We start from the raw sequence: 8,235 nt of genomic DNA, 5'->3' as shown, positions 1-8,235 counted from the left end.
TGAGCCACCTAGGTACCCCTAAAATGTTGATTTTTTAAAGAGGATTCTAATTCTAAGGTAGAAGTATTGAAAAGTAGGTAGATGAGAAGGGTGGAAGGAGGGGTCTATGGACTTAACAACTTCAAAATAGCCACAGGAAGAAACACCAGCAAATTCTGAAAGTTTCAAGTTTGAGGTCATGAGCTTCATTGAGAAGTGCTAGCATTTTATGAGTTGAATTGCACCTCTCCAAAATTCCTTTGTTGAAACCCTAATCCTCAGTATCTTAGAAGTACCTTAGTAAGAAATAGAACTGTTGCAGGGGCTCCTGGGTAGCTCAGTCTGTTAAGTGTCCGACTCTTGATTTCCACTCAAGTCATGATTTCAGAGTCCTGGGATCGAGTCCCACACTGAGCCCCACATTGGACTCCATGCACAGCGGGGACTCTGCTTGAGATTCTCTCTGCCCCTTCCCCTGCTCATGATTTCTCTCTCAAACAAATAAATAAATCTTTTTTTTAAAAAAAGGGAAAGTTTATTTATTAAAAAAAAAAAAAAAAAAGAGGGACACCTGGGTGGCTCAGTGGGTTAAGCCTCTGCCTTTGACTTGGGTCATCGGGCTCTCTGCTGATCGGGGAGCCTGTTTCCCCCTCTTTCTCTGCCTGCCTCTCTGTCTACTTTTGATCTCTTTCTCTGTCAAATAAATAAATAAAATCTTTTTTAAAAGGTGGGGGTGGGGAATTAGACAAGCACAGAGGAAGGATGTCAGGCGAAAATGAAGGCAGAGATCAAGGTGGTGCTTCTACAAGACAAAGATACCAAAGACTGCCAGCAAACCACCAGCCAGGGGAGAGGCCTGGAACAGGTTCTCTCACAAGCCTCCAGCAGAAACCCAAGCTTCTGACACCTTGATTTTGGACTTCCAGCCTCCAGAACTGTGAGACAGTACATTTCCATTGTTTAAGCTACCCAGTGTGTGGTACTTTGTTATGGCAACACTAGCAAACTAATATAGGAAGCACATAAATCCAAAAAGACCTCCCTTCTGTCTCTCCAGTGGCAATTCATACCCAAGCCCAGATGTTTAGAAATATGTGTGCTCTCCTCAAACCATTGTTGTTATAACAGCTCCAGTCAGGCCTGCTTCTAAGCAGCAGTCGGAAAGACTGGGAAAATCTCCTAAGACCTCAGTCATTTTAAGTCCAGTCACCTACAACAATGCAGTTAAACAAGAACATAAAGAAATTCTTGCTTAGGCCTGAAGAGCTTTAAAAACGTTTGGGGGTGGGGCGCCTGGGTGGCTCAGTGGGTTAAAGCCTCTGCCTTCCGCTCAGGTCTTGATCCCAGGGTCCTGGGATCGAGCCCCGCATCGGGGTCTCTGCTCCGCGGGGAGCCTGCTTCCTCCTCTCTCTCTCTCTGCCTGCCTCTCTGCCTACTTGTGATCTCTGTCTGTCAAATAAATAAATAAAATATTAAAAAAAAAAAAAAGTTTGGGGGTGCCTGGGTAGCTCAGTCGGCAAGGAGTCAGCTTGGGATTCTCTTTCTCCCTACCCCTCCCCCCGCACCCTGGGCCACTCGCTCTCTAAAATAAATGAATAAATCTTTTATTCAAGAATTTTGGAGGGGCGCCTGGGTGGCTCAGTGGGTTAAGCTGCTGCCTTCGGCTCAGGTCATGATCTCGGGGTCCTGGGATCGAGCCCCGCATCGGGCTCTCTGCTCAACAGGGAGCCTGCTTCCCTCTCTCTCTCTCTCCCTCTGCCTGCCTCTCTGCCTGCTTGTGATCTCTCTCTGTCAAATAAATAAATAAAATCTTAAAAAAAAAAAAAGAAAAAAGAAAACCCTTGAACTGATTAAAAAAAAAAAAAGAAGTTTGGAATTATTTAGCTATTTTACCCTCCTGTTATTTGAATAAGCAGTGACAATTGCTTTACGCTCATTGATTACTACCTGTTGGGGAATTTGCTAAGGACTTTATACAAATCACTTCTTTAATCCTCTCAACCTTAGGAGATAAGAACTATTATTATTTACATATTATAGATGGAGAAACTGAGACTCAGAGAGTTAGCTTATTTATAAACACACAGCTAGGCAGTAATCTCTAACCCAACTGGAACTGATCTCTAACCCAAGTTGGCCTGAGCCCAGAGCCCAAGTTCTTTGTTACCATGCTGCTCTGTCTCCCAGCCTAGGACATAGCAAGAGCTCATGGAATATTAATTCTCTTCCCTTGTCTGACTTAGTCTTGTTGTAATTGACATAAAAGCTACTGTTTGTTCTGCCTGCTTCAAGCTCAGAATGAAAGTAAGGTGACTGGCACATAGTAAATGCTCAGTAAGTATTAGCTATTATTACTATTAAAATTGCATTGTACATGTTCCTGTCTAGTAAAGATGGCAAATCCCTAGTCTACTGCTAATAGTGGGTACTTAGAAGTGTTCTTGAGTGAACAAGGCCATTGGGTTAGGGACCTGGAAAGTAAAGTTGATCTAGGAGAAAATGAGAGGCAAGGGTGAGGAGGTTGGGGCTGAGGAAGGGAGCGAGGGACACAGAAAGCAGTTGGCAGAAGGCCAGACTCCACTTTCCGTTGCTGAGGCTGCCCCTGGGGGTTGGGGGGTGGGGAGTGTGTAGTCCCTCTGCTCCTGATTGGTCAGTTTACCTTGTTTTATCCTTTACTTCCTCCCTTTCGGGGTGATGGGGAGGCTGCTGCTTGTGGTTGTATAAAGCTTTCTGGAATTCTTCCAGGAAAAGGATAAGCTCATGAGGCGCTAGCAAATTCTGGGGGCGTAGGAGTGTGTGAACAAGAGTGATTGTGTCTGGGCAGTCAGTGCCAGGGTGAGGCAGGACTGCAGGAAATCAGGTGGATTTCTGTATAAATCCCAGCTCTCCCATTCCAGCAACTGTGTGACCTTGGGCAGGTAACTTACCTGCCTGAGTCTGATTTCCTCTTCTGTAATAAGGACGAAATAGTATCTATTGGCAAGCATTTAAATGCTTAGTACAATGCCTAATAAATAATTGCTGCTATTATTATTATTTTAAGTGTTTGGATTTGATGCCTTCTCTGCCTGAATATATGGATTCACCAGTTATCCTCCTCTTCCACCTATTCCCTCAGTCCTGAAAATTTGAGCCAAGTATTTCCAAGTGCCCCCTGACACCCCTACTTTCCCTTGGGCCTTCCAATGGGGCCAGGCCTTTGGATACCTTTGGGCAGCCCCAGGATAGGAGAAAGCATGCCTTCATGATTCTCAGATGGTCCTTTTTTCCCCCCCAGCCCAGGAATGATTGATAAAAGCCTTATCTGAGTCACATTCCATTATGGGATTAAATCAGACTTGCTCTGGGGCCTTCTGGCTGCTGCCCCAGGCTGGATGCCGACAGCTCCTGGTTATTGCCTTTGGCCCAATCTGAGGTCATCACACTGCTATGGACCCAAGGGACCCTAAGGGGCAGGAGCTGAAGAGAGGCTCTGGCATTAGTTTCAATTAGCCAGCACTGACTAAAAATGGAAGCCACAACCAGGTACACACTCGGCACCACGGGGGAGCAAATCAGAGATGGACACTTACCCCGCTAGCTCCAATCCGAACAAAGGATGACAGGTTCCTTGAGAGCAGACGACAGAGATGTGGGAGATTAGCAATGGGAGTAATGAGGCCAAGCAATAATTCTGTGGTTGCAGGCAAGTTGCTAAATTTCTCTGAATCTTCAACTCTCAACTTGGAACATTAGCATTTACTACAAAGGTTAACCTAAATGGAAATGGTACTTGTTAAAAGGACAAGACATTAAGATAAGACTGGGTTTGGATTCTGGCTTGGTCACCCACTGGCCTTGTGACATTGCTGTTAACTTCTTAGAGCCCCAATTTCCTCCTAGATGGAAAGAGGAAATAACACTCTTCCCCCACAAAGTTGTGAGGGTTATGGAAAACTAGGCATAGCGGTTAGCTTTGACTTGGACAAGTGGGTCTACATACTTGTCCCTCCCCACCCCACCACCAGTGCTGCTCAGTCAATAGACACTCATGATTCTTCTTCTTCTTCAGGCAGTGTGGAGGGATGTGGGTTTAGCCTTCTTGTCTACCGTCCCAAATTAGGAACACAGGAGAAAAGTTGCATTTCTCTTGCTAAGGTCTTTCGTGCATGTCTTTGTGTGCCCTGGCTGAAGCCTGGACTAAACCAGGTGCCACATCTATATGAGGTCACCCATGTGGAGATGTGTTTACTGAACTGTTTAGGACCAGCCTCAGCTTCAGGGGCAGAGCAAGGAGAAAGGGAGAAAGAAGGATTTTATTAGCCTTCAACAATCAGGTGGGTCTGGGAGTAGTCATGTGCAAGCTGTGAGCTATCTGGAAGACTATCCAAAGACAAGTGAAGTCTAAATGCTCAGAGCCAGGCTACTCCAATCCGGAGCCTGGGTGCCAACTCAGACTCCCAACTTATACTTCATTCTCTCTGCCTGGGTCTTTCACCTCCCTGGCTTTTTTTCTCCCCTATCTCTTGTTTTTATTCGCTACCACTTCTAAATTTATTGTGGTTGATTGTTTTCCTGTCCTGGACCCACTTGGTAATCTGGCATGTGTGAAAGGACATCAGATCCTGTGCCTGTTGGAAACGCAACAGTCTTTGTGTACCTACTGTATGCCTGACATGATCTCATCTCATTCTCAAATCAACCCTATCAGCAAGCTTCTCTTAATATCCTCCTATTCAGGATGAGGAAACTGTCATTCTAAGAGAGAAGACAAATTACTCATGTTCACTTGGCCAGGAAGCAGCTGAAGCAGGACTTGTCCAAAGACCACATGACTCCAAAGCCTGTGATATTTCTGCTCCAACTCCAGATAAAGAGCATGCCCAGTTCTCAGCTGTACCGTCTCCCCTCATGGACCCTGGGAAAGTGTGTGAGCTATTCTGTTTTCTCAGGGAGGGCTAAAAGCCCACCAGAGTGGCTCCTGTGGTCTTCAGAAAAAAATGGGACAGTAGAGGGTCCTTGGATGTCTACCTCAGGGGAGAGAAATCCGGCCCTGAGCTTGCAGGAGGAGGGATACTGGGAATGGAGATTATTCTATCCAACTTTTAAAGAACATAAGCAAAATAAAACAAAAATGGGGGAGGCAGAGGTTACTTTGAAGTGGTGCCAGTAGGTGTACCCTGCTAGGACAGTGTTTTTAGGCCCATGGGCCTTGGAGTCTGCTAGACCTGGGTTCGAGTGCCACACTGGCACCTGCTTCTGTGGGTGACCTTAGGCAAGGTATTTAAGTTCTCGAAGCCTCAGTTTCTTCATCTGTAAAATGGAGATGATGATAGTCCTTTGTTGTGAGGATCAAATGATACCATGCACATAAAGCACTAATACCTGGACCTTAGCCAATGTTAAAAAAAATGGTATTATTTAGTAATAAAATTGGGTTAAGAGTAGACACCTTTGGGATGCCTGGGTGGCTCAGTTGGTTAAGCGGCTGCCTTTGGTTCAGGTCATGATCCCAGCGTCCTAGGATCGAGTCCCACATCAGGCTCCTTGCTCAGCGGGAGCCTGCTTCTCCGTCTGCCTCTGCCTGCCACTCTGTCTGCCTGTGCTCACTCTGACAAATAAATAAATAAAATCTTTAAAAAAAAAAAAGAGTAGACACCTTTCAGAAAGGTTCTATATCTTGGGTGGTGGTTATATGAATGTACGCATATGTAAAAAAATCATTGAACTGGAATGTCCACCTAAAATCAAGAAACCAATTCAAAACCGAAGCACTGGGATCAAAGAATTGCAACTCTTTGCAAATATTCACATAGATTTGTGTAGAACCCCAAAGGGTGTCCTGATTATAGGAGGTAGACTTGGGTTTTTAAGAGGGAGAAAAGAAAGAGGAGGTAAGTTGTTTCTGAGACGAGTTCATTGGTGCTGACAAGGAGGACTGGGTTTGTACTTCATTGATTGGTCAGGTGAAGTAGTCACTAGGCAAAAGTCCATGTCTTTTCAAACAGGATCTTCTCGTTCTTGCTGACTTCTGGGGATGTTGGAGATTTGGTCCTATTCAAAGGTTTGATGTGCAAGACAGTTCCTCCAAATGGCTGCTCTGGCTTTATTTTAAAAATGGATCTATTTGCATTATTGTTCACAGTGCTGCACTTTTCACCTGTGAAAATATGTACTTGTATGTATCATATACTTCAACAATAAAACAACAACAACAAGAAAGACAAAAGGAAGCTCTTGTGAGCCAGGGTTGATGAAGAGAAAGGATTGGGAAATTTTTAAAAAAAGATTTTATTTATTTATTTACAGACAGATATCACAAGTAGGCAGAGAGGCAGGCGGGGATGGGATGGGGTGGGGTGGGGAGCAGGCTCCCTGCTGAGCAAAGAGCCAATCCAGGGCTCGATGGGACTCGATGGGGCTCCATCCCAGGACCCTGAGATCATGACCTGAGCCGAAGGCAGAGGCTTAACCCACTGAGCCACCCAAGCAGCCCAGGATTCAAAATTTTTTAAAAATGACACCTGGATGGCTCAGTTGGTTAAGGCATCTGCCTTTGGCTCAGGTCATGATTCTGGAGTCTTGGATGGAGTCCCGTGTCTGGGCTTCTTGCTCAGCAGGGAGCCTGCTTCTCCCTCTGCTGCCGCTCCCCCTGCTTGTGCTCTCTCTCTCTCTGGCAAATAAATAAATAAAATTAAAAAAAATTTTTTTAAAATTTGCAGCCTAAAACGTAGGGGAAAATGTATTATGGAGGTATGTCAGGCAGTTAATTAATAAATGCATATGGTTTTTCCTCTCTGGATTTTGTCATGCTTTGGGGATTTGTCAGTTTTCTTAAATGTATATATTTTTTGTGACCTCTTGTGTTGTTCTGAGCAAATATTCACTTTTATAGTTAAAAAAACCCACCCTCTTTGATAGGGCCTAGTGGTAGGACCCTCTTCCCAACAGGAGAAAAGGCAGGAGTGTCCAGGTTCCATAAGGATGGAGCCACACCCAGCATGCCCTCCTCCCATGGCCTGGCTGTGGGGTCTTGCAGCTGTCCTTGGGAAAGCCTGCCTAATGGGAAGTCTGCTGCCATCAGGCTCAGCACAGTACCCCTGCTGAGGGAGCTCCTGCTGGATCATCTTCCCCAGGAGAATGAGCAACACAGTGTGGTCAGTCCCATCAATTCTCCCTCTTCCCTACAGTTCTCAGCAGTGACCTTGGAGGTGAGGCATCCTTAGGGGGACTTTCCTGAGTCAGGGATAAAAGACATCGAGAAGGTTACCCAGGGAGACCCTGAAGAGCAGGACTGGTAGCCAGGCATCCCATTACACCCTGGGGCTATTACCTTGGGGAAATGGAATTAGACAAGCCTGCCTTTCCATTATGCAAACAAAGGGCTTTTCAAGTAAATTTCCATTTAAGAATGAGCTTAGATCAGTGAAGGTGGCGGCCAAAATAGCTTAGATGGTCATCACAGCTATTAAAAACACATTTTTCCCCCTGTGCTCAGGCTGCCTTGTCATCTTCATCCCCAGAAGACTGTGACTCAACCTTTCCCCAGCTTCTGGGAGCCAGGTTAATGTCCATCTATATTTTCAACTTTTTAATTCTTCAACATATAGGGTATACGAAATTTACATGCTTGGAACAGCCTGTGGGTGTATCCAGAATGTTATAAAAAGTAGATCTGGGGTTGGAGATGGGCAGGGTGTAGTCAGTAAAGCACTCCACACGTTGGTCATTGCTTACAGTGTTGAGCTCACCTCTCTCTTCACACCATCTTATGCTGCCCATTCCTTGCTTAGAGCCTCATATATCCACAGTTCATTTTTTTTTTAAGATGGAAGTTTTAAAATATAGGCAATTTTTTAAGTTTCTTTTCAGCGTAACAGTATTCATTGTTTTTGCACCAAAAAATATGGAACACTTCACGAATTTGCATGTCATCCTTGTGCAGGGGCCATGCTAATCTTCTCTGTATCGTTCCAATTTTAGTATATGTGCTCCCGAAGCGAGCACTGCACAGTTCATTTTTAGTTCAAGGCCTTCAAACTGGTGTCTATGTCACTTGGATTCTCTTCTCCCACTCTCTCCCAGGCTGACACCTACTTACTCCCAGGTCTCAGCTTGAATCTGATGTTTTCAAGGACGCCAACCTAAAACCCACGCCCCAATCTCAGACCAGGGTAGGGCTTTGAATGGCTTTTCTCTGTCTGGGTAACAAACCACCTTCAACGATGCATATGCTCATGCTTCTGTGATTTTGACTGGGCTCCATCTTGCCTGGGG

The 8,235-nt window shown here is 45.2% G+C and overlaps 1 non-coding gene across 1 annotated transcript; it reads right to left on the bottom strand.

Annotated features, from left to right (window-relative positions):
- Positions 1–7,858: 7,858 nt before the first annotated feature.
- Positions 7,859–7,965, bottom strand: LOC125101379 (U6 spliceosomal RNA). The gene has a single exon (XR_007127799.1). It is a non-coding gene; the product is annotated as a U6 spliceosomal RNA (small nuclear RNA).
- Between the last annotated feature and the right edge of the window lie 270 nt (positions 7,966–8,235).

Source organism: Lutra lutra, chromosome 5 (genome assembly GCF_902655055.1).
Source record: "Lutra lutra chromosome 5, mLutLut1.2, whole genome shotgun sequence".
NCBI lineage: Eukaryota > Metazoa > Chordata > Mammalia > Carnivora > Mustelidae > Lutra > Lutra lutra.
Note: the sequence above shows the minus strand (reverse complement) of the source record. Positions and strands in the feature narration are given on the sequence as shown.